The sequence below is a fragment of the Ambystoma mexicanum genome, chromosome 5q (genome assembly GCF_040938575.1).
Source record: "Ambystoma mexicanum isolate Mex_15411 chromosome 5q, UKY_AmexF1_1, whole genome shotgun sequence".
NCBI classification, from domain to species: Eukaryota; Metazoa; Chordata; class Amphibia; order Caudata; family Ambystomatidae; genus Ambystoma; species Ambystoma mexicanum.
In genome coordinates this window covers 949,566,168-949,593,950 of record NC_090933.1, presented here as the reverse complement: position 1 = coordinate 949,593,950, position 27,783 = coordinate 949,566,168, and the positions used below count along the sequence as shown (strand labels likewise).

Below are 27,783 nucleotides of genomic sequence, written 5' to 3'. Positions count from 1 at the left end.
TTGAAAGGATACCACATGCTGGTGTGGCGGCATCGCTCTGTTGAAGTGATAAACTCCCGAGGCAGGCAGGTGGGCACCACATTGGTGCTGCCAAGGCCGACCCTGCCAAGTGTGGCTCGCAGAACATGTAAATAGCTCATGTGATTTGGCAGTCTACTCTGGGGAATCATTTATTTAGAAGCCGTTGCCCATGTTGGCATTATCAACCCTTTATTGTCTCAATGAGACTCCTCCAACAGCCCGAAGGTGGAAGAAAGAAGACCCCATGCTCCATAAGAAACCCCAAGTGATCCACCAGAATTCACCAGCTACTGTCTCATCACACCCTTCCTTTCCTTCCTAAACCCATAGAATGCTCCATGGTGAGCCAAATTCAATCTTGCATTAGGGAGACGCGCAACACTATTCCTTCAGCACATCATTAAGTCACGCTTTGGGATTGACAGAATGTTTCCTGATATTGTTGATATCGTTCTCCCAGGATTACCACTGCTTGAAGAAAATCGAAGGCTTAAAGTCTCCATCCAGTGTCTACACCATATGGAGTCCCGGAAGGGTCTCTCCTCTCCCCCTTGCAGATTAATATTTGGAGCCCTTAGGAAGCATAAGCGACAAGACACCATTCAACAGTAGGTGGATAATAGCTTTATCTAGAGGTCCACTCAGTAGGTATTGTACATTTGAATCCAATCTCGCAAGACTATAAAAGATACATTTGACGGACCATGCCTTAAAGAAAAATACAGCTGGAGCACTATCTATCAAGTATTTGGCTCTAAAAAATGGTCTGATGTTCCGAAAACTATCTTACTTGGCTGACAAACCAGAGGGAAAGAGCACTTTTCCCCACACGTAGGACTATTTTACCGTTGGCTCTCTTCCAAATGGAATAACTGTAGGACAAATGGCCTAATTGCACTGAAGTGATAGAATGCGAAATGCACCTTATAGCAAGGCCAGTAGAAAGTTCATCTTCCCAATTTTCGCAAACAATGAAATCTTAAATGTGACCGATGCTCTTTTGTTACCTGGAATTTCCCCTAATGTCACATCAGCTGTTGCAAAGTTCGACTGTGCATGGCACGTCAGATGTAAAACTTTGAAGCAGCAATTGAGGTAGTGTTCTCATCCTTTTAAAGTCAAAACCGCGAGGCAGATATCTTCTTAGTGAAGATGTATCCTTGATTTATTTTTCAATCAGGAACATGTTTTTTCTAAATAATGTTTTAAAATCATTTTTGGGGATGTATTTTGCTGTAACAGAAAAGTATGATTTCTGAATGAAGCATGCTCATTGATAGATGTAAAAAAGCAATTGAATACCTAAGCAAACTTCAGACGTATTGTTTACAGGCTTTATATCGCACACAATATATCCAGGTCATTTCTACCTATTGCTCCATTGGCTGTTCCCAGGTGGTGGGGTGCAGCAAGTACCTATTGAGACCCTTTACGTTTTCCGTGTGTAGGCTTCACTCATGTCTGTGTCATGTTGTTGATTCAGAGTGGGGCAGCCGAAATAACTTGGTTCGTCAGGAGTTGTTGTATTAAGGAGGTCAGGGCACAGCTCCCCACTGGAAGGGTGGGGGGAGCCCCTTTGCAGTATGCTTGCAGCTCAAAACTCGAATGAACTCATGTTTTCAGATCTTTTCCAAAGACTGATTCTCTTCTAATCGCAGGTGTCCAATAGTTTCGATTCCATGATCTTCCTCCATCTTTTTTTAGTTGTAAACCCTTTTGGCCCAATCAAGGTTGCACAGGTGGAGAGCTGGGGACAAACTACAAATTAGATTTCCCATCACCATTAGTAGTTTGAGCGCCTGCCTGCGAGGGACTCATACAGTGCGCATAGAGATTTGATATTCAATCGTTTCTGCACTGAAGTCAGTTGTTAACCTTTAAGTGCTCCGATACATATTTCATCACTTTTTTTAGATTACTAGCAGAAGTACCAGTTCTCCGAACGGGTTCTGTAGACAGACATGATAACACTAATCCTGTAGGTCGCTGTTCCGATTCGCTCATCGCTTCATGTGCTTTGCAACCTTAAGTAAACTGCACTGAGAATGGGCGCGTGTGGCTGGCCGACATACCCCGAAGCAGACGTTAAGGGGAGGCAAGAGTTGGTGTGCTGCTGCATCTTGGGACCGTCTGTGCTCTCTCCCTAACCGTCGCCTCACCCTGGCATGGTGCAGTCCACTGCGGTGCAGATATCTCGGAAACGTGCACCGTATGGCATTTAAATGTGGTTTTCGAGAGTTTTGTTCCTCGTGTCGGGACAGGTCCTTCTAGGACACATGATCGTTTTTCCTGATTTCAGGCAATCGTCTCATGTGTGAAGGTGTTCAAATCCAGGGAAAGGGGTGAGGTGAGCATATGTCATGTAGCCAGTAATGGCCGGAGGGTCTTAACAGGTAACTATGCAACATTTAGTGTGGAATGGTGAAATGTTGTGGAATTGTGTAAGGAACAACGCTTCGCCAAGCCACAAACACATATTGACTTGTGCTGAAATTTGGGGAACAGGGTGGGGTGTCTAAATGTCATGTAGCCAGTAATGTACGGAGGGTCCCAACAGCTTTTTATGCAAAATTTGGGGCAGATTGGTGAAAGTGACGGATTGTATAAGGAACAACCCTTCACCAAGCCACAAAAAAAACACAAATGTTGAATTTTGCTGAAATCCGGGGAAAGGGTGGGGTGTCCAAATGTCATGTAGCCAGTAATGTCTAGAGGGTCCTTACAGGTAACTATGCAAAATGCAGTGCAGATTGGTGAAACAGTGTGGAATTGTATAAGGAACAACGCTTTGTCACTAATCCCACCACAAACTAAATGTTCACATATAGCAATCATGCTTTGACTCATCGATGGAGGATGCAGTGAGGCGAGTATGTTGTTCAGTGAGTTAATCTGCCATTTCTCACATTTTACCAAAACTTTGCTCCATGTATATGGTAGTAATCCCAGCTGAAAAGAATGTATAACTAATACTTTGAGGGTTTGTGGACAGTATTCAGCAGGAGGCCAAATATACACCCAACAGGTCTGCAGCAAAACCAATGCTCCCCACTCCCTACAAGTCCAAAGGGCTTGCAGAATCTTCCTAAAAGTGATGGAGGCAGTCTTGGACATTCTCATAGGTTTCCTAGAGGGTCATGTGACTACATCACAACAGGAAGTGGAAATATTTGGTCCACATCCTGCCATTCCAGGGTATTCTGCAGAAAAATAAAAAAATAACTCCCTGCAAGACAAAGGGGGCAGGCAACAGCATCTTTACCTGGTCAAAGCAATTATGGACATTCTGATTGGATCCCAAAGGGTCATGGCAGCACAACAGGAAGTGGAAAAAATATTTTAGGTATTTTTGGCATATTTTGACATTCCATATGAGCATGACTGCCCCGAAGACCCCCAAGCAAAATAAAGCTTCCTTTTCCCTACAAGATATAGTACTAAAGCATAGTACATTCAAGCCCTGTGGTATTCTCCAGAAGAGGGTGGATGAAGAAAATAGCCACATCTCCTGCTCCAATATCCTTTATTTTTAAATTTTATTTATTGAACATGTGTTTCCAGGTGCCACAAGACTAAGGGGGAAGGGAACAGAGAAGGATAAAACAACAATAAATGGCCCTACTACGCCTTGTGACATTCCGATCATGCAAGTGCAACAACAGGAAGTGCAAGAGAGTAGAGGGGAATGACGAGGGGAATGGGGGATGCAGAGGGACAGAGGGGGAGACAGGGGCTGGGTAAGTGCTAGGTGAAGCCTGAGGTGCACGTGCTAAGTGAGGCCTGGAGGGCAAGTGCTATGCGGGACAGGGTGGGTGTCAGGTAGTGCAAGGAGGTGGGGGTGGACCCGACTCAGTAGTCGGGTCAGGAAAGGGTGTCCAAAGGCAAATGCAGGGTGCTAAGGCAGACTGGTCATGGGGGGGGTGGGGCCTGGCCCCTGTAGGACTCAGAAGGGTCGAGGCAGCCAGTTGTATCAGCAGGGGGGGGCTTTAGCAAGGAAGAGGGAGAGGGAAGAAAGGGAAGGAAGAGGAGAATAGGAAGGTTGTTGAGAATCTTCCGGAACTTAAGGAGATCTGGCTCAAGTCTGAGAGGGGCGGAGAGACTGTTCCAGAGTGAGGCTCCTGCTGAAGAAAGAGATCTGCCGCCACTCTCTGCTTGGAGAAACAACTAACCTGCAGAGAGTTAGAGCTGGAGGATCGAAGGGCGGAATTTAGTGAGAAAGTTGAATGCAGCATGGTCCCAAGTCTGAGAAAGCCTTATGGATGATGCAGAGGTTCTTGTATTTGATCCTTGCATTCACTGGGAGCCAGTGGAGAGCCATTAGGGCTGGAGAGATGCAGTCCTGGGCTTGAGGCAAGGATAAGTCTTGCAGTCCTATTCTGGATTAGTTGTAGAGGGTGAAGGAAGGAACGAGGAAGAATAAGGAAGAGGCTGTTGCAGTAGTCCAGCCTAGAGAGAACCAGAGCTCTAGAAACAATGAGTTTCTGGGGAAAGGTGAAAAAAGGGAGAATACCTCTGAGGAGGTGAAGCTGAAAGTGGGCCTTCTTGGCAAGGTCAGCAATATGAGGTGAGAAGGCGAGAGAGGAGTCAAACATGATGTCACAGTCCATACCCCCAAACATCAGGTACAGACCACCCTGCCCAAGGTGTTGGGCCCCATGAGGGCCTTGAAGGCCCCAAGGAATCTTGCAGGGGCTTCCTGGACTCGGTCCTGGCGCCGTTGGCGCCAGGCTCATACTGCCATCACCAACATGGCACGTTTCAGACCGAGAGAGGCACGTGCAAACCAATATGAGGCAGGGTAAAGGGATTATTTGCCGTGGGACTATTTGCTTGGGTGTGGTTGCTGGAACTACTTTACCTGAGAACTACTGAATAGCAGTCAATCGGGAATGAGAGAGGAAGGAGAGGAGGTAGAAGATGGAAGCTTAAAGGAGAGCTGAGTGTCATCTGCATAACACCAGAAGTGAGGTGAGAAGGTGGAGATCAGGTGGGCTAGGGGAGCAAGGCAAATGTTAAAAATCCATGGCGATAGGATAGAGCCCTGAGGGACGTTGCAGGTAGAGAGTGAAGTAAAGGAGAGAAAAGGGCCCATTTGTTCCTGGGAAGGCCGATTTGAAAGGAAAGAGGTCAGCCTAAGCCAGAACCCGGTCTGTGATGCCCAGAGTATCACAGAGCCGGTTAAGGAGGGTGGCATGATTGACTGTGTCGAAGGGAGAGGACAGATCAAGGAGGATAGAATAGAGGGAGAGTTGGAATTGAGGTTTGAGAGCAGATCTTCCCAGGTTTTCAGGAGAGAAGTTTCCATGCCTCGGGCTGCTCTGAAGCCATAGTGGTGGTCATGAAGACAGCCAACAGATTCGATGTGAAGGATTAGTTGGGAGATGACCAACTCTCCAAAGGTTTGCCCAAGAAGGGAGTAGTGGATATAGGGCAGTAGTTTGCCAGGTAGGAAGGGTCCACAGATGGCTTTTCTAGGCGGGAATGCACAAGGGAGTGCTTGAGAGGTGATGGGAAGGAGCCAGTGGCAAAAGAGTGATTGCAGAACTATTGTCCTTGATAGTTCTAGAGGAGCAGGGAAGCACTTGTTTGGTGGAGACTTTCATAGAGCGAATAGTCTTGGTGACCTCATCTGGTGCTATTTATTTATTGCGCATTTGTGAAGGCGCTTATACATCAAGAAATTGTGTTTCAAAGCGCTATGGGAGAGAACGAGGAGAGTAGTAGGGATGGAGAGCAGGGCCAAGGGAGACCTGGGTTCAGGTGGAGGACGGAGTCAAGTAGTGGAGAGTTAGGACAGGATGTTCTGAGTTTTTGTTGAGAAGCGGGAGGCCAAAGCCATACAGAGGGCCTGGGAAGTAAGAGGAGAGGTAGAGACTGCAGTAGGATTGGCAAGTTCCTTACAGATTTTGAAAAGTTCAGCTGTGTTATTTGTGGCCCTGGAGATGCATGCTTGGACATGAGCCCACTTTGTGGACCGGATGTAGTGCCTTTGGAGGAGGCGACAGGCCAGTTTGTCAGAGGATGTGCATGAAGCTAGCCACTTCCGTTCCGCGACACTGCGCATGCTTTGCAGCACGGCTAGGTTGGAATCATACCAACTGTTGCACTTGGAGGCAGGCTTCATGCAGATCCTCATGGCATGGGCAAGGCTGTCGAGAGTGTCGGAGATGGAGAGGTGAAGCAAGGACTGAGTCAGAGTGAGAGTCAATAGAAGGAGTGGAGGCGTGAATAAAAGAGGCGGCAAATGCAGCTACTGACACTTGCTTCATCGGTCGGATGACGGAGAAGGAGGCTGACACTGCAGGCAGAGGTTTAACCTGGGGAGTCCGTGAGCTCCAGATGAGAAGAGAGAATGATCAGACCAAGAGAGGTGTACAGAGAGGATTAGAGAGAGGTCAGCAGAGATGAGCACATCCAGAGTGTGCCCAGCCGAATGAGTGGGGCCAGAGGGAAGACTAGTGAGGGAGAAAGAGTCACAGAGGTTGCATAAGGGTAAGGCTGTGTCAGGAGAGTCAAGATGGATATTGAAGTCTCTGAGGAGGAGAAGCTTAGCGGTAGAAGTCAGGGGAGAAGATATGAGGTTGGCCTATTCGAATAGGAAGAGGGAGACCAGCCAAGGGGTCGTGTAGATAGTGGCAAAAAGGATAGTGAGGGTGGGAGAGATGCAAAGCTACAGACAATACATTCAAAGGAGGAAAGGAGGAGTAAGATCGGATAGGTATGATAGAGGCAGGGATCCATTCGAGGAAGACAAGGGCCACTGTGCCTCCGGGACGGTTAGTCCTTGGCTTGGAGAGGATCTGGTAGCCCTCAGGAAGAGGGGTGTCAAAAGCAGTGACAGAGCTGGCATTGAACCATGTCTCGATGAGCGTGAGGATGTCAAAGTCTTCAAGGAGGTGACAGATGTCAGGAGTGCTCAAACAGCAGAGTGAGAATTGAGGGTAGCTAAGTGAAGCCGGTTGCCACCTTTAAAGGCTTTCCATAGGGGGTACAGGAACATGGTACCACCACTGGGAGGGCGGGGGAGGCAGGACGGCAGGGAGAAAGGATGGCAGGAGAAGGAAGGAAGTTAATGAGAGACAGTAGACGTCTGTCAAGAAGGAGGAGATTGGGCTGAGGGCCCTGGGCCATGATAGTGCCATTCAAGTAGACACTGATGATGCACCTGGATGATGGGAGGTGTGCCAAGAGCACTTCTCATCTGGTTCCACCATTAATGGGCAAGAAAGAGAAAGTGGAGAGGACAGAAACCATATGGGGAGTCCATAGGTCAGGAGAGGGAACAACAAAGAAAATGTCAGTAATAGTCCGGAGAGAGCCTTGACAGATGTCGGCAATGGGCAGACCTGCATTAGAGACCAGGAGACCCTTCTTAAAATGATTTTTGCCAGGCTTCAAAAGAGAGGTAGAATAGGTAATAGAATAACAGTTAGATTAGATAGGGGAGATGGAGAGCACCATGGAAATGGGTGGAGGAGGGGGGCAGAGGATGCTTCTGGGAGGGAGAGGAGAGCTGCAAGAGCACAAACAACTCACCAGGTGGCCTAGCAGCCAAGCAGGTACAGATGAAGGAGGTGCTGTAAACAGGATTAGCATCCACTGGGTTGCAGAATTCCTTTTACAATACCCAGGACTAAGGTATAGGCTTAGTGAGAATGTCAAGCAGTATATAGAGGGCCACAGTTACAAGGGGCAAGACCTGATCACGCAAAGGAGAGCGAGGTGTGGGGAGTAGCACACCAGAAATGCAAGGCTTAGAATGCAGTTGAAAGGCAGAGAACATTGCATTACGATTTGATTCTCCCACAGTGCACCAGAAATGCAAGGCTTAGCATGCAGTTGAAAGGCAGAGACAATTACATCAAGATTTGATTTTCCCACAGCACACCAGAAATACAAGGCCTGGAATGCAGGATAAAGTACAAATTACGTAGTAAGTACCACTCCTGTTTTTTGCTCGTCTACCTTCATGACATTTTCATTTTCAGGTTTTATTCATCCCGTTTAGATTGAAATAGACATGCTCTGGCAGCCTTTGATTAGTGTGGCTAGAGTGTCACTCTTGTAATCCACTCAGCAGGTAGAATTTGTGCTGGCCTCAGCTTGTCCACGTATTGATTCAATACATTGATTCATTGCTTATCTCATTTTGTTATGTTGGTTAGGTATTTTACTTCTAATTCTTTGCCATGTAGATCAGTATTCTGCTCAACCAAGTTAGCCTGGTCTCCAATGTTCTTCCCAATTTCCTTTTCATTGTTCCCATTTATACCAACTTCGCCATTTGACCTTTGCTGACTGCGCCTCACATTTGCTGCAACTCCACAAGCCCAGTCGGAGCATATAAGTTCACAGGGAGGCTCACTTAATTGTACCGGTCATGGCACTAGCAAAACAAAAGAGGTGATGGCTGGAAGGTTTAGAATAAATCTTAACCTCTGCCATTGCTCTAGGCAACCCTCCAGACCATCGTTCTTCGCCTGCCAAGCCTTTACAAAAGGGGAAAGACCATATGCAGATCAGGCTTGGTCCCACCACGAACTGCTAGGTCACATCCCTTCTGCACGAGACCACAAGCATCCCCAGACATGTTTCAGCCTTGTTGGGTGTCATCAGTGAGGAGTAGCTTGGGTCTCTAGGCCCAGCAGGCACGGGACCCATGTCTGGGCACGCCAGAGGCAAGCCCATCTATGCAATATACAAAAAGATACCAGTGCCAAAAATTTTGTGTTTCTCCCACTCAAAAATCTGCAGGTAAACAGTCTTTTCGCTCCACACTTCTGAAGTTGAAACGTAGGTACCCTTTTATTTAATAAACAAAAAACTTTAGCCAAAGAAATGGTTATTACTTATGGCCTGGAAAGAAAACAGAGCGTTACATTATATTATAGCAGGCCAAGATGATAGCTTACCGGGCCAATCTATCAGAGTCCCCCATTGCCCAGAAACACTTTTCTCAGTAAATTCTACAAAGCTTAATGGCATAGCTTTGCTTTTAAACAATTGTACTTCAATAAATAAAAAACAACGTTAGCTCCACAATCTTACTTTGGTTCTATAATTAGGCATAATTTGTTTGGGGGAAATGTGGCTATATGGACATTCTATGTTCGGCTCTTAATGATTTTGCACCTCATGCACAATCTTGCAAGTCCCCCTTCACTCAAAATGGATAGATTAAAAGTACGTAGGTGAGGTTGCTGTTATCTACAAAGATTTAAATATTGTAAGTAAATATCTCTTAACATTGAACATGTTGATTCTTTGCCCCTGAAATGTCTTCCATCAACCACTTTCTAAGTCTCTCATTTTAAGCTACTACCCACTGTCACTTACAGCAGATTTCTGCTGAATTTGCTAGATGTAGCAGCACAATCTGTCGAGCTGATCTAGCCTGGTTGTTGTAGGAGACCTTAATTACTGGTTTGAGATTGCAGAACATCCTAATACTCTAGCTTTTATAGATGCTGTGGCAATTCTGGTCTTTTACGACGAGTTAAGGACCAGGCTTATGTGGCAGATCACATGCGTGATTGTATGTTTGTTAACACGCCTATGTAGTCGCCCCTTTCTTTCTTCAATGGATGGATCATGCTACAATTCCCTTTGTACTAAAAGTAGATTACTCCAATACATCAAGGCCATCTCCAGCAATCCCAAGAGTCTTTCATAAATGGTCGAATACGACTCTGGAAAACCTTAGGCCTCATCTTTCAAATTGACCAATTGCTTCTTGTCCAAGTGATTTGGGTGCTCATTTTATTCTGGATATGTTTTATCTAAAACTAAACTATAGATCTATTACCCCCAGTTCTTATTAGGCTAAAAGTCTACTCAACTGTCCAAGAAATGTTGGTTCTATTCCGATCTCGAAATTATTAGGAAACCTCCAAGACAGTTGTGGCATGCTGTTGGAGGAATAATTATGATCACAAGGACAAACTAGACTATCTTTAAATTGTGATGGTAAGAAAAATGATTATGCAAGCAAGCGTAACTTTTTTCAGTATACTGTTTCTAGCTCTAACATCTCGCAGGAGCTTTACGAAGTTCTCAATGAACTCTGATCTCTACATACTATAGTTCAATCATCCCCACTGAGTCCTTATGCAAGAATTTGTTGCAATTTTTGTACAGCTAAAAACTCCAACATCCAGAAGAATCTGAATATAGTTGTTCCTGTTGCAGACCCACATGCAATTATGCCATTTCTCTTGACTCAGACACCAAAGCTAACTGTTTGTGCTTTCAGCCCATTTCTGAAACAAAACCTTTAGAAATGATGACCACCAGTCAACCAACTGGCACACCCACGAGCCCAGTCCTCTACATATTTTACAGAAAGTTTGAACTTTTGCAGTCTCAGTCTATCCACCATCTTGGGTCAAATTTTGCTGCAAAATTGGTTTTTCCTTTACAAACCAAATAGACCCATTAGATTGGCCTCAGTGGCACATGCCATGTGGGGAGGCAGGACCTTTTCTGTTTAGGCAGTGTAGTGGAAAGAAGGAGGCAGAGTCTGATAGACCATTTTATGTTCAGGTTTATTAAAGAAAATGAAAATTCCTAACTCGCATATTCTATAAGGCTTCCCTACCTAACACAACTAAGTAAGGTGCTAGTTAGTCGTCTGTGAATGTTTTAACAGAAGACTGTCCACCGTCCAAAACTAACCTATCTGACCCTACCACTATAATAACAACTAAGAACCGGAGAATGCCTCCCTTCTCCTGTTATGTGGTTTGCTTCATGCAAACTATTACTTCAATAATTAATCGTCAAGTAATCTCGGGATATAGTTTTGATTTGTTCATACAGGTCACATATGACTTGACTTGGCTTCCCCTTTCTTGGATGATTATGCATTTTTTTGGCTCTTTCTCATTTCTCTTGATCCTTTTTATAGAAATGTATATTTCTCTCTTCCTGAGATTACCAGTTCCACCATTTACCAATGTCTCCTTCCACTTTCCTCTCTTGGGGTTTTATTCACTTGAGACTGAATGTTACAGTATCGACTCTTATTCACTTCTCTTGGTTTGAGTATTAACGTCTCTATATTTTGACTCAGATGAGTATGATTAATCCCATAACGATTATCGCTACCCATTCTGGGATCAAGTATCACAGTCTCTTTACTTTGAAGAGTATGATGCAACCCATAACAATTCCCGTTCGCTTCTCTTAGTTAAAGGATCCTAGTCTCTCCTCTTGATACACTTATACCAATGTCTTGACTTATATTGAGATGAATATGATTAATCCCATAACGATTATCACTACCCCATCTGGGGTAAAGTATCAAAGTCACTTTACTATGACTGGTACTGGGACAAGTAGACTTAGTCCCATAACAATCATATCTCCTCTCCCTGGTCTCCCGTTAACCCCTTTACCTGAGACTTCTTAGGGTAACATCACAGGGACCTCTTGTGGCTTGGAGTTGCTATTGTTAGGTTTCCTGTCGGGAATGACGATAAGGTACTTCCTGTACCATTTTATTTCATGATTTTTTAGCATTTTTTTGGGGGACTCCTGGCTTTTGTGGTCACGCCACCACCTTTGGTATATATTTCTCCTTTGGTGTTCCAGGATGCTGCGCGTCAATCGGTGTTGTTTGTTTTACCCGAGGTAAGATGCTGCACATCGTTATCAAATTCGCAGCACGCCCATTTCTCTCTCTCTCGTGTCATAAGACGCTGTGCATTTATTTATTTTCCTTCTCCCTCTTGCTGTGTAGATGCTGACCATCCATTTGTCATTCTCTCCATGCAAGACCTGTCATGTCTGTTTCTCTCACAGTAAGTGGCAACCACAGCCCTTTGAAACTCAGGCTTTTTCTCTTGGTATTCTCCTCCCTCTGCCTGTATGATGTGCACCTGGGACATCGGCGGCATACATCCTGGTCTCTCATTATTACCCTCGATTGGGTTCTTCATCCCAGTGGAATGGAATATTCCATTTACAAAAATATTTTGGGTTTCTTCTTTATGTATGGTTCCACAATAGATGTTTTTAGAGATATTATAAACAAGATTTTTAGGGAGTTCCTCATCAGAACGTGTGTCCTTGTCCCCAGCGAGGTCCCACTTGTCTATACCCCTAGGGAGGGTATTGCAGGATGGGCTCACTTCCCTAGCCTCACAGGGGTGGATCCCCCTTGGGGAGAAGGGACATATTCCTGGATTCATCACATCAGCCACTTTGTGGAACTCTCTGCTTCCTGAGAACTGACTAATAGCAAACCATCTAGATTTCAGTGAAAACTAAAGACTCATCTCTTCCCACACTCAAAGCTATTGGCATTCACATGGGCCTACGCACAGTGCCATGATGCCTTTTCAAGACTAGCATATGCCCTGTAGGTCACTATACCATTCCACACCACCAAGGTGCATTCCTTGGCTTCTACATCTATTCTCTAGTATAGGCCCATCCTTCCCATAACTATCCTATCCCTACCTATTACTCTGGGGCTCCATAACTCCCACTCCTCTCCCTTTTCCATGATATTGCAACTCTGGGATGGTGGAGCAAACATGAGCCTGCCCAAGGAGCCAATGCTGTACCCAACCACCACAGAAAGGATCCTAAAAAAAGAATTTCCAAGCAGGAAAACCTCTCAAAATCACATTACATTCACTATGGTCAGTATGTTAAGATTACCTAGTATATATTCCCCATATGTTTTAATGAAGAACCCATGGCTAGATTTTGCTATTGGATTGTAAATGTATATGACACACCGTGGGGTCGGGGGGCATGGGATTTAATTTAATTATGTCCATTACATCAACATACTGCCTGAATGGTATTGGGATCATCCGGACGAAGCAGTTATTACATGTGGGGATGTCAACTCTTATTGCGAGATTGCTAAATTGAAAAGGAATGTGATTAATACTCTTAATAGCAACTCTGTGAGAACTCTGTTTAAAACCCTGCAAACTAATTGAGGGAGCATGTGGCTACAGCTTATGGGGGGCATTGGCCTAGATTAAATTGATAATTTGACTACTAAGGAAGAGAACACATGGACTAAAGGCCTTTCCTCTAGCAAAACATATATCTTCACTTCATATAAATTTAGGGGCATTATTCATTCTCTTAACACCATACATAATCAATATAGTAACCATTCTATACTGGCTTTGGCAGTCAATCAAATAAAGATTGAGAATCATAACAAATTGTTAGGAAATTACCTAGTAAATATTCAAGGTAATAGAATGGTGTGGAATTAATTTTTAATGTCTGGAGATTTGATAAATCAATTAAAACTTGACTTGGGTCTCTTTAAAGAGTTGCCTTTTATGAGTTCCAATTCCATCATTGGTACTTTAACTTCTAAAAGTCTGGATATGTTTAACTTTAAGTGGATTGCCACCACAGAAAATAATACAGGATATGTTTATGAAGTCAGCATTGCTGGGAAAAAGAAAGTTGAAAGATGAGATTTATTCAATTAAATTTAGATCAAATTGAGAAAATGAATGGCATTACGAACTTGAAAACTAAGCATAAAAACTGTATTAGAAATTGTCAAATCTCTATGACAACTGCACAATGGCAAATCATGTTCAACTGCCTACATACTAACGATGGCAAGAGGTTTTGGCATATAGTCATTCCAACTTTCAGAACAAAAATGAAATTCATTCAGTTGCAGAGGACAAATGGCATAGTCATATACAATCATTATATTGCATTGAAAATGTGTCCGTTATTAGTCCCCAAAACGCAATAGATAATTACATTCTTTATAGGTATATTTTGGACGAACATGATATTTGTGAGGTTATCGTAAAGTTAAAATCGTCCAGGGAATCTGGGCCGGGTGATTTGGTGAACACAATATTAAACAAATCTCCAGAGATGTGGGTTCACATATTAAATGACTTATTTGGCAAAGTAGCCAGCAAAGGTAAAATTCCTAGTTCATGGAGACAATCAATGATGGTACTTATACATAAAAAGGGAGCATAGGATGAGCTGAAAAAAAATCATTTACTTGCAATGACTGATTCGACCAATACAATATTTTTTAATATAAACTTGGTAGAGATTATGATCTATATTAGAGAGAAAAATATTCTTAATATACAACAACAGGTTTCTGAAAGGACATGGGCACAAACAATAATATCTGGAATCTTCAATATGTAATCTGTTCTACTCTGAAGGCTACTGGTCTTAAGCTTCATACAGGGTTCATCGATTACACTGGTGCTGTTGACTGTGTTGGCAGATGTAGATTATGGGCAAAATTGGAAACATTGGGTTTTCCCCCTTGGATACTCAGCCTAATGAAACAGACGTAACAGTTCAATGCAGTCAGTATAAGATTTAGTAATATGGGAAAACTATCCAAGCCAATTAATACCAATAATGGCTTGAAACAGGGATGTGTTTTAGCCCATATATCATACAACCTTAATGTTCCAGACATACATTTAGCATTAACACGTTGCAATAATCTTCCTCCACTTATTGGTGATCAGTTAGTTTCATAGATATCTTACACAGATTACATGTACATAGGTCTGCAAAGGGCTTTAGATGCTCTAATTAAATATTGTGAAGATAATTATTTTAAGATTAATCACTCAAAACCCCAAATTATGGTTGGAGTAGAAATACATTTTTTAAAATGTTACGTCCAATCTCATGTTATAGTGGCTGTTGATAGCTACTTTTATTTGGGTATTCCTGTTGGCAACTCATTAAATAGTCAGTATTTGGAAAAATCTGCTGTCCCTAAATCTTTGAGAAAATTCAGAGCTGTTGAACAATTAATTAAAAAAAAGGTGTTTCTCTGGAAGGCCTAATAAAAATGTATAAGACTAGTGTTCGAATCGGTGCTATATATGGTATGGAATGTTCACCAGAGTGTTTACTCTGCTGGACAAAAGAAATGGAGAGCAAATTGTGGAGATCTGTCCTCTGCTGTTCCTGCTGAAGCCATTAAAATGGAATTTGGCCACAACTCCTTATCTACATGATAAAAATTAAACGCTGTAATTTATATTTACAAATATGACTGATCACGATAAGGATAACTCATTGTAGTCTTTTTTTCAAGGTTAATCAAAAGGGGTGAACTTGCCAATAGTACCATTAGAGGGTTTGTTAACTCTTGGGGTAGATTCTTTATGGATATCATTTGGAAACTTGATGGTAGCCCAAATCTAGAATATAGGTAGAGAGAATATAACAGACAGAAGTTTCCTTTCTTCAATTCCTTTTAAATACATTGTAAGATATGATTCTAATTTATGCAGATTTATGATGAAATTACGATTTGATTTGTAACCATCCTTTATTTTGGGCTCTTGGACAAAGATGTCTAGTGAATTACGAATGTGTTTCTGCAATCAGGAAATAGAACTGACTACTTGTCATCTACTAACTCAATGTACGTGTCTTACTTCTTACTATGCACTTGCCTATAATACATTTTTAAGGGACATGAGTAGAATACAAACTGATCAATTCTGGTCGTATGTTAATTCTGGTAAATATGATTTTGTCTAAATCTGTTTATTTTTATGGAACCGTATGCAGGTTTTATTAGACAAGGAATAAGTAATAATTGTATTGAGGTGTTAAGGAGTATGGACATTAATACTTTAATGGTTTATTTTTTTAAATACATGTTTGTTTGGACAAATGTGTTATTGAATGTGATTATGTGTAATTGATACATTTTTTATTCAACTATATGCATTTTCTATTGGATTTTAGTATATACAAAGTGTATAAGGTTTTATTTTGAAAACCATGAACACGAATACAAATGTTTTTTTAAAAATAATAATGTTTTGTTTTAAGGAAATAGTACACTGCACCACAAACTCTTCTAGGAGCAAGTAGCTGATGGGTGAGGTACAAATGTAGTTGACAGATGATGACCAATGAAAACCATAAATGAGAGATTAGGGCATAGGCCAATGCCAATGGACAGACCATTCTCATCACAAATTGTGGAATGATGTGGTGGAAAAACTGCCCCTGCCATTTCCTACAAATGTTATAAGCTCTGTAAACAGGCAAGTCAGAAACTGAAAAGTCCTTCCACAAGAGTTTTTAAAATCACAATAAAACAGCGTTAGCATTCACCTGCCTAAATCTCTTTTATTAGCAGTGTCTATTATGCCAGGTGAATGGTTCAGCAGCATTGTTAAGGAAGAGCTGTAAGTAATTGATTAGGGAGGTGATGCCTAATTCTCTGGTGCCAAAGTCTTGAAATAATCCCTCACCCGGTCAGAGGTCATCATCTTGGCCAACACTTCTGCCAGCATTGACTTCAGGGAGACAACTGGGAGAGGTACATGGTCTATGTGTCCAGAGTCCAAAGAGCACCCATTTATCACTCAGCCACAGTTGCCATGGGAAGTGTCAACATGCGTACTGGTACTGCCATTTGTGATGGAATGGCCCATGCTGCACAGGAACACAGAAAATCCCCCAAACAATTCCTGGCCAAGGTTCCACCGAAGTGCTAGCATGTGCTAAAGGACCAATAGGAGTGGATGTGGGTAACAAGTCCTCACCCAGATTCTAAGGGGAAAGGATAGGTCTGTAGGATCAGGCTCGGGAAGACAGTTCAAAGTATGGGACAAAGGTTGAGTGACTCATGACTGACTGATCCACAAAGGCTTAGAAGTGGTATCCTCCAAACACATCAGGGAATCATGCAAACAGGCCCTGTTGGAAGTTGCAGTGTAGTGTGATAAAGAGTTCAAATCACCTTCCCATCACAAGCCTCAGCAGTGAAACCAAACATAGAGGCCTTCAGGCCGAACAGATAGTTATTTATCGAGCTGTAGGCCAGTGAAACAAGAAAGGAATGCAAATGGCCAAGCACGGGCAGGGCTGTGCCCGTGCCGAAGGACAAACCCATCAGAGCCAGGGTAGAGGTCTTGAGCTGCCAACATTTCCAGTTTGGAATTAGGGCACTAGCGCCGCCTGAGAGAATGGCCACCCTATTTGAACTGCCAGATAACCATAAAACAGAATATCTAAATCCATCAGAATCTGGCTGATTAGTGTGGTCCTCAAAAGGCCCAGGCGAAGCTCCAGGGAGGGGTAGCTGTTAAGGGGGAGCTGGGAGTGAAAAACCCAGTGATTTCTGATACGAGGAGCAGAAGGCGATACCAACAAATTTAGTTCAATGACAGGGAAGCATGGTGGGGTTGCCCGGTGCCTGGCATCAAGAGAAGCGCACCATTAGGAGCCAATTTGACCTTGGGCCTTGGAGTTTGGAGTTATCCACTGAGGTCATGTTAATGGCAAGGTGCACACCACGTGACTAAGCCGACGGGGAGGGTAACATTCCAGGTACCTCACCAATCATGTGGCGGTAAACCAAGATGACGGCGTAGGGGACCACGTGTTATAGGGTAGGGGTAGATTAGGATGTGGCCAATCAGTTGAGGGACTATAGAGGCTGGTAGTGTGTGTGTATATATATATATATATATATATATATATATATATATATATATATATATATATATATAATATATATATATATATATATATATATATATATATATATATATATATATAATGTGGCGGGTGGGGGTTAACACTGTATATTGCTATTCGCTCTTAAAACCTTGTGTTTGCTTTCAACAAACAGTTTGGTTCTACAGGACCTTCTGTCACCTTTTTCTTTTCGTGTACAACGTTTCCTTGCAAAGAGGTGCAACAAGCTTTTTTCCTTAGAGGAATGTTTTTTGGCTGTCTGGAGGTCTGCCTTCCAAAATTGGTGATCCCAACATGATCTCAGACCCATCGCAGTGACGGAGGATTCCTGGCTGCACATACGGAGGGGCTGTGCCCACCTACAGTGACCAGTCCCTTGTTCACTAACTGGAGAGGTTTACAGGAGTCATGTTTCCTAAATTCCTGTCAGCTTTTTCGAGCGGCGCGGCACCCCCGGATTGTGCAGGCCATTGACGGGACCCCATGATGTAGGAACTCGGGAGAGCGCGTAGATGTAAGTGCACCTTTTACGGGAGAAAACAGGGCACTGGGGTGTGTGAGTGTTAGAGAGTGCATGAGTGTGGACGGTGAAGTGGGTGTGTTGTGGAAAGACCATGTGGCATTATATTACTTTTTTTTGTTTTATTATATGCAGTAAAGTACATAAAGGGAGCAGCCTGTTCTGTTTTATTGGTGTTTTTATTGTGGAAGTGCGGACCAATGTGGGGTCTGGAAGTTGTGTACAGTATTGTTGTGAAATGAAAGTAAGTTGTGAGTGGTATTAGGGTCTGTGGATTGTAGTGGGGTGAGGAGATTGGGGTGTGTGCATGGGGGTGAGGAATGGAGAGAGCGGGGGAAAAGAAACAGGAAAAGGGTGGGACAGGGGTGTTAAGGCACCACAGGCACCACAGGATTGGGGCCTGGGTTGACCGAAAAGGTTTTATTCAGGTAGGGACCATCAAAATGGACCCATCGACTCCCCTGGAGTATATGTGTATGGCCCTCCCTTTATAGCAGGAGAAAATAATGAAACATCGGAGAGTGGGTGGCCAAGACAAGAGGGGGAATGTATAAGTCATGGCCAGAACAAGGAAGAAATAACAAGGAGGTATTGGGTCACATGTATACATTTCTGGCAGCCAAATACAAGGGCAATAAACTGAAGAATAGAAAAGGGTCTCAGAATTATGGAGGATTTGAAGGATGCCCCCATTTATAATAAGAAAACAGTGAGTGGGTCACCGGTAATGTGTGTCCGGGCACCAGCCGCGCCCATTGTCCTGAACACTCAAAGGTGCCCCGCCCCACCAAACACTGTGTCTGTAGCACAGCCTCCCCCGGCAGGGTCCTGCTCCCCGCCCACGTGCAGCAACAGGGTACACAAACCCCACGCATGTCCCACTGCCCGCCACAGCTCCTCCCTACCCCTTCGACAGCAGCTCAATATGAGAATATACCAAACCAAATAGAAACTGCAGCCGATCAAGCTCATATGCGTAGGGGTTCAGAGGAGAGGCCACAAAAAGAGCTTGAGGAAGCATTGAAAAGGACGGAGGAAGAGTTAGCAAGGTTGAAGTTGGACCAGGGAGACTTACAGAGAGCACCAGTTTGGACGGATTAATGGAGAACGGGGAGCATTTTATTCAGAATTCATAGCACGGCAATAAGGGATGTCCATGTGGAAACAGAGGGTTTTGGGAAGTATTCCGAGAGGTAGTGTAGAAGTAGGCCAAGAGCTGGCCATTTAGATTACGGATAGGGCCAGTCTGATTCTGATATGAATGCAGTAGCGGAGGAGGAAGAGTGGGATACTGAAGATGAGTAGGTGGAGGATGACACTCTGCCCATGATTTTATCGCAGGTTGAAAGTTTGTGGGGGCCTAGGTTGAGAGCCCGCCATGGGCATATGGCGGTAGTGAAGGGGAAACAAGGAGGAAAGAAGAAAGTGGTAAAGCAAGTGGGGGCACACTTTCTGTTATTACACAAGGGCTGTGGGAGAGCAAAATATATTCCTTGGCCCCACATCAACCAGAACAATCTGATCAAAGCACAACCCTCCCTCACTGTGGGTGTGGGCGAATGGATACACGTGTTAGAGAAGCAGACAGCAGGTCGTGGGCGGAGAGAGGAAGAGCCAGGAAAGATTGCCTGGGAAATGTCTAGTCGTACCTGAATTGCGTGGGACCAACAAAGGGTCTGCAAGAGTAGATGCCAGTAGCACAAGTACCAGGCTCTTCCTCTCTCCGCCCACGACGAACACTCATTGCTTCCCATTTTCTTTCAAAATTTCCCTACTCCTAAACAGTCACTTTTCTGTTTCAGGCTTCAGTTTGTCAGACTGACCTTTGACAACTATAACTGGACTTCATGAGCATCTCCAGCGCTCTTGCATTGCTCCACACGATAATGAGTGTCCACTTCCGTTTCACTCATCACCATCCAGCCCCCTTAGAGCTGCACCCTTTCTGATCACCAATCAGTGGTAAGTGTATCCCTACCTTCTCAGTCCATCCTGTCTCTCTCATCCTGCGTAAAGTCTCCAGACCAGCAGGTGTACACGGGGACCTATGCACTGCTATCCCGAAGGGGACCCAATGCCAGTATCTTCTACGTTTTTAATAGGGGCAAGTACATCGGCACTGCACCAGAGGACTCCCTACCCTAAAAACATTTAGACCTGGCTATGAGTAATACTGCAGACATGACCATGTTCTTTGCTCTGCATCCAAATATTGTTATTTCCCTTGCATGCGGACTTTAATGTATAAGACAATTCCTCACCCTTCACCAACTCTCAAATTCTGCATATATTTTCTATCACTCTGTCTTTTTTCTCAACTTAATCTTCTCTCCCCTTTCACAACCACAGGGTCCTGCTATCTATTGCCCTGATGAAGGCAGGGCACTTTCCTCTAATGCGAAGAGTATCGTTCCTTTGAACTTTGAACCGCCGAAACGCATTGTTTCCCAAAGGGCACACAAGGTCCGCCACAGAACACTGTGCCAACCAGGATCTTTTTCTTTATTTGATACCACCAATGGACATGGATGTTTTTTCTGCATGGCTCCTGTTGCCAATTATCTTGTTCCCCCTGATGCGTTGGCAGACCCAATCCCAACACACATTAAGATTTGATTTTGGGATTCCCTCACAATTGTATAACAAAACGGGTTACTTGCCTCACCTGTGAAATTCCAGCAAGAATACAGGCATTATCAATATAATTGTTTTTTCAATTCAAAATTTATATTTTCTCTGTTTTGGTTCAAATTGTACACCAAAGTGACAAGCAACTAATTTATGTTAATGCTCAGATTTGGTTTATGTTTCACTTGGTTTAAATTGAACTCCAAAGTGACAAACAACCAATTTATGTTAATGCTTAGATTTGATTTATGTTTTTCTTTTATGCACTGTTCTCCGTTTTTTTATTGTCTGAAGGACTTTACACCCAATATTTGTATGTGCTAATTATATTGATTGATTACATATGTCCTTATATGTTGGATTTTACCATGTGCACTACATTTTTGATATAAAAGTTTCATTTCGATTCCAACAATTCTTCTTGTTTCTTTTGAAGGAGTGTCTGAACACGCACAAACGCATGCAACTTCTATAACTTGAATAGATATATGGGTTTGGACCAGGTGAATGACTTTAATTCATTTACAGTTCACATTGGCCCACCTTTGACGTACCAGGACCTTTTGCCTTGTTGGTAGATACTGGAGCAACAAAGTCATGCATTATGGATGGGCAGGTAATGGACATGCAAGGGTTTTCTGGGGCAATAAAGTCGCTACCATTTACAGAAGAATTGCCAATTAGGGTAGGTGACAGGGAAGTGCAGGAACCATTATTGTTTTCAACAGCCTCCCCTGTAAATGTATTTGAGGGTAGGATGTGCTGAGCAATTTGAACATGACAATCTCATTCACGGAGGAAGGTGTAGTGTGTACAACCCCAGGGATAGTTTATGTAAGGGCGATGGTCATTGTTCATTCATTGGGATGTGAGGGAGCAACCCGAGGAATAGCAGGGCACATAGACCTGTATATTTACAGGGCTACAGTGTTGCTCAATGGTATCCAGTGATGTTACCAAAATGATGATCATGAATTAATTACCAAAAAAATAAACAAAAAGGTAAATATAAAGGGGGTGGGGTAAAGGGTTAAAATGTGTGAGGGGGTTCAGTGTGGGGTAACAAACATGGGAAATTCAATATTTTTTTTTTCCAGAAATAATTGATTAGAAATCATTTCAGTAAGCTCATATGGAACCTTGCTCAATGCAGTGCTAGGTGTGGCTAAGCAGCCATGGAGGGTACCGTTCGGGTTTCTGTTCAGATCAGCTGAGCCCCAAGACCGTGATGCAGGGATGATGATCACCCTAGATTCGGAAGGGGTTATGTTTGCAAAACCAAAATAGTGTTGATAGGGACAGATGCAGAGGAAGAATGGAGCACTGTCCTCCTATGCATTGATCCAGCCATAAAGGAGGGTGTCAGATGGGCAACATTTTGAGGACATGGATAATGAGGCGGAGATGATATTTGAAGTGTGGATCCCATGTAAAATAATGATTCAGTACCAACATGTTCCTTGTCCTATGATTTTAGCAGAAAGTGCCCCACAGTTTGCTCAAGGTGATTTAGCACAGGTACTAGACATGTTGTGGACAAGCAACCCCCATGATGTAGGCCTGTTGAAGAGTGTAGCAGCAGTATACATCACCCTCAAATGAGGAGCAATCCTACCTAGAGTAAAACAGTACATGCTGTCTAAGGAGGCAGATGAGGGTGTATATGAAACCATTATAGCACTACTACACCTAGTACCATCAGGGTCCCAATGCAATACAGCTATATAACCCATCAAGAAAGCAAAGGGGGAGAGTTGGAGGAGGATTCAGGACTTCCGCCCCCTAAACAACATAGTGCAGTATGAGTTCCCAGTTGTACCAAACCCAGCAATGATACTTTGGTAATATACCTACCACAGTGACCCACTTTACTGTCATTGACTTCAAGAATGCGTTTGTCTCTACTCCATTGATTCCAAATTCCCAGTACCTCACTGCGTTTAACTATTGAGGGATGACATTGCAGCATACTCAGCTCCCACAGGGGTACTGTGAGTCCCCTGGTATTTTCAACAGGGTACTCCATGCTGATTTAGGAAACATACAAGTGCCCAGTATCATTATCCAGTATGTTGATGATTTATTGGTGTGTAGCCCCAATGAGTAACAGTGCAGAGAGGATTCCATCATGCGGTTGCAATTGCTAGCAAAGGGTACAAAGTAGACAAGACGAAAATGCAGTATTGTCAGGAAGTGCTATATTTAGGCCAAGTGATTTCCGTTGATGCTAAGAAGGTAATGCCTGAATGTGTTGTTGCAGTGCATAGCACCAACCAGCCAGTCACAGTTAAAGACATGGAAAAGTTCATAGGGTTGTGTAATTATTGGAGGGCATGGATAATTCACTATATCACATACACTAGACCATTATTACACAGACTAAAAAAGGCCAAAATACAAAAAGCACCATAATAGGGACAGGAGAGATGCTCACAAGCTTTCAAGAGCTCAAACACGTCATCAGTACAGCCCCTGTTCTAGCAACCCCCGACTACACACAAGAACTCAATTTGTTTTCTCACTCAGATGGACAGATGACAGCAGTAACGATGCAGAAAAGCATCATGGGCCACAAACGTCTGGCCTACTATAGTAGTATGCTGAACTCAGTAATGCAGGGCCAATTCTCATGTGAGCAGGCTTTGGCAGCAGGAGCCTTCACCATTGAAAAATCTGCCACGATTACGATGGGGTATTCAGTTACCCTTTATGTTGAACACACAGTATTCACAATCCTTGAAAGGTCCAAATCCACACTGATGACACAGAGCATCTGCGTACAAGGTCATGCTATCATTCAATCCAGCCCCTCCATCCATATTGTGAGGTGCAAGACGGTAAACCCAGCAACATTTATTACTGAACCACTCACTTATGGAGACGACACACATGACTGGCCCTGAAGACGATATACCCAAGGCAAGGGACTGTGCTCTCGATGATCGGGAAAATATTTTTCGATGATGGTTGACCAAGAGACACAGGGCAGGGTAGTGGTTTGCTTAGTGGACTTGGAGTACAAGGTCCTAGTACAGAAGAGATTGCCAATGCACTATCCTGCACAAGCAGCAGAACTGATCACCCAGATTGAGGCACTAGATGCATCCCAGGGGTGCCGGGTAACAATATATTCAGACTCATATTTTGCCATGGCATATTTCACCACCGTGCATTCTGGACTATCACACTGGAAGAGAAGGGGATTTCGAAGGGCTGGTAGGTCCCACATGCAACACAGTTAGAAAGGTTGATGTATGCTCTCTCACGGCCCACACATGTCAAGTTGTCAAGAGGAAGAATGGCCCCTTGAAGGCCAAATTATCAAAGCTATGTGTGACCCTCAAAAAGAATTGGATCCATTGTTTGCCCCTGGACCTTTTAGGTTTGAGGACACAGCCCTGTAAGGACCATCATCTCTCACCTCACAAAATAGTGACGGGGATGAGAATGCACACATCACTTTAACCTATATGTAGTGCATCTGATGCTAAGAGGGCTGTCACAGTTTTGGGAGATGAATTTATGGCATATTTGCATCCGTCAAACAGATGCATGACAGTTCTTTCTTGCCAGATAGCACCAAGAAGAGAAAAAGCAGATGACAACACGGCACCCACCCCTGCAAGTTCGCCACCAATACAGTTGTTCCCTGTCTATATAGTGTATATAAGGAACTTTGTCCACTGCTGGAGCCAACCAAGATTCAATGCTGCATAAGAGGTGGTTTATGCCACCCCATTGGCAGTGAAGGTAAAGGAGATGGTGCAGTGGCTGCACCTTTCTGGTGTCCGGAAGGCTCCTCATACAGCTCCCCCTTTGCCAGATTCACAGTGCCCTTCTGAATAAAGTTGCCAGCTGTTGTCATCCTGTGTCAGTAAAAGTGGCAGCGAATTATGCGTTTTCCTTTTTGGACCATTTTTGCCCAGTGGTACAAAGTGTTTGCTTTGATATTGTGCAAAGTGAGAAATTCTGTGATTACTGCATGGTTGTCTAATTCTGCTTGCCTCCTGCAGGTTTCCTATCACAAGCATTGCGTAATAATGTCTATATTGTACATATGTTTAGGATTTATTTCAGGATTATATATATATTTGTTAAGCCAGTTTATATATAGGGGACATATAAAGGGGGCTGCATTATAGGGTGCACAGGTAAAGAAAATGAAAATGAAGGTTTTGAATATGGTACTGTTTGAAATGACATTTTTCAAAATGAGTTTGTAAATATAAAAAAAACACAGATATTTGATAGTTACATGGCAATGGAAACCACGGGTCAAAAGAAGGGTTGAATAAGAGAATGAATAGGACCAATATAAAGGGGTAGTATTTGACAATGACTGATGTGCACCATCCAGAATTCATTAACTTATTGTACAGTTACATTTGCTCAGTGGGGAAGCAGAGGTCAAATGGGGTCTAGTATTTTCATTCTCTCATCCCGCATGCGCCAGGGGCTCCCAAAATGTTAGTACACCAAGAGATGACACCCCTAGAAGCCCAGTGTTTAGTCCATTTGGCACAGTGTCATATACAAAGCATGTTCCAAGGGCACAGAGTACGAGTTGTATTGATGGACAAAGATGAGGAAAATGTGCAAATGATGAAAAGCCCCAGATGCAAGGCACACCTATTGCTGAAGATGGACAGAGTGTTGTTCGTATCCAACAGGTGGGAGGAGGCAGTAGTAATCTGTGCAGCAGGAGGGCTGGCGGGATTCAATGAAGAGATCATCTGGAACATAAACAAGAACTGTCTAACCATATCGGCCACGTATGTGTCAAAATTGACATGAATTGAAACAAATGAAACTCCTGTGAAATTGCAAGCGGCATATGAAAATTAATTTGGTTTCCGAGGACATGGGACTGTTCCAGTGGGAACCAACAGCAAAATCAACAAGACACTGTTTATTCCTGACCTCAGCAAAGGTGCAGTGGCTCTCGTGGACATACTCTGGGTGTGCGGTCAGCGGGTATACATGCATCTCCCACCATCATGAGAGGAACATGCTCATTAGCAACCCTGCATTCAGCTTTCTTAGTGGTTCCTGATGCCCACCTGACAACAGCAAAAACTCCCACAGCAGGGCCAGAGCCATCCTAATCCCGAGTGAAGAGGAAGTCTCCTCCAATCTATTGAAAGCGATGCCAGACAAATATCACTTGTACACCAAAACGGAATTGTTCTTTGCCTCTCTCTCCTACAGCCAGGTGTCCAGGCTGCAGCCAACAACAAATGACTTCAAATTGTTAGTGGGAAATGATTCAGCTGGCGAACGACACCAGACAGGGGTTGATTCAATAAAAAGCGTGATGCGTGCCATCCAACTGATGACCCTACAAAACAGATATGTACTGACTCGTTGACAGCCATGGAGGGGTGTGTGTGCAAGAAGATTGGATTGCCATGTTGCACATACTTCCCCCAAATGATACAGAAAATGGGTCACTGTCACACCTAACGGGGGCCCTACACAAGCTGAAGACAGGCATGGAGACGGAAGTAGGAGTGGAAGCTGAAAATTGGTTCGACACAATGTGCTCATGGTCTCCAACTTGGCTAGATGTAGCGGAGAGGATACTGGTTCCCATCGTGGTGTTTCATCGGTTAATGTTCTGCATGTGCCAAATGATACTCCGGTGCAGCACAAAGACTCTCCCAAATAGTGCCATGATGATGGTCTCGACAAGGGCATCTGGAGCTCCTCCAATCACAAAGGGCAGGTATACCCAAACAGAGAATCCAAGTAAATTCCACATGGTGGGAATTTACCGGCCTCTATATCCCCTGGGACTGTAACCTCACCCCCCACCAGATCCAGAACATTATATAGAATACTGGATGGACCTAGCAGGAGATGGGGACTGCCTTTTTCTCGAATGTACCCCGGAGAAGTATACCCAGGATGGAGGAAGTCTGCATCATGTATGTAGGGCATGGGTGCCCAAAGATGATAAAGATAGGAGAAGAGAAGCAGCTGGTTTAGTTAACGAAGGATTAACTAAAGGGGGAATGTTGGGATGCATGTCCAGCTCCCATGCCCACGTGAAAAGTGTACATGTGCAGCTGCAAGGGGGTAGAACATGCAAAGTGGGAATAACAAATATAGTAGTTTTCCTACAGTCATGGAAATACAGGTAGGCCCAGATACAGGGTACGAGTGATACTGAAGTACAGTAGTTAAAATATAGTGTTCAAGGATGATGACTTAGGCCGTGGTCCCAGACATGAGAAATACTGTAGCACTGCCATATTGGAAGTGAGGCCTAGTATTTTGCAGGCCCTGTTGGAAGCAGCAGTGTAGTGCGATAAAGAGTTCAAATTACCTTCCCATCCCAACCCCCAGCAGTGAAACCGTACATAGTGGCCTTCAGGCTGAACAGATAAAAAAGTAATTGTATTGAGCTGTAGGCCTGCGAAACCAGAAAGGACTGTGAATGGCCGAGTATGGGCAGGGCTGCGCCCGACCCGAAGGATAAACCCATGGGAGCCGGGGGAAAAGGTCTTGAGCTGGCAAAATGTCCAGTCTAGATTTAGGGCACTCACGCCTTATGGGAAAATGGCCATCCTATTTGAACTGCCAGATGCCCATAAAACAGAAAACCTAAATCCATCAGAATTTGGCCGATTAGTGTGGTACTCGAAAGGCCCAAGCGAAGCTCCAGGGAAGGGTAGCTGATAAGGCGGAAGCTGGGAGAGAAACACCCAGTGATTTGTGATTGCCAACCAATTTTGTTCACCGACAGGGAGGCATAGTGGGGGTGCTTGCATGTCTGGCATCAAGAGAAGCGCACCATTGTTCTAAGAAGCCAATTTGGCCTTGGAGTTATCCACTGAGCTCATGTTAATGACCAGGTGCACATCACATGACTAAGCTGATGGGGAGGTTAACATTCGAGGTACGTGGATCCACTCACCAATCACGTAGCGGCAAACCAAGATGACGGACTAGGGGCACCACGTATTAGAGGATAGTGGTAGATTAGTATGTGGACAATCGGTCGAGGGATTATAAGAGAGTGGTAGTATGTATATGGACGGTAGCCACTGAGGGTGGGAGGGTTAACACTGTCTATTGCTTGTGTCATGAGTGACGCTATTCTTTTACAACCTTGTGTTCGT

General features: G+C 43.8%; 1 long non-coding RNA gene across 1 annotated transcript in view; it reads left to right on the top strand.

Moving 5' to 3' along the window:
* LOC138497805 (uncharacterized) overlaps positions 1-21,074 on the top strand; it is a 98,802-nt gene extending 77,728 nt beyond the window's left edge. Inside the window, exons 2-3 of the long non-coding RNA XR_011278647.1 lie at positions 19,834-19,993; positions 20,381-21,074. This is a non-coding gene — a long non-coding RNA (uncharacterized lncRNA). The remainder of the gene's footprint in view (positions 1-19,833; positions 19,994-20,380) is intronic.
* Positions 21,075-27,783: the final 6,709 nt, after the last annotated feature.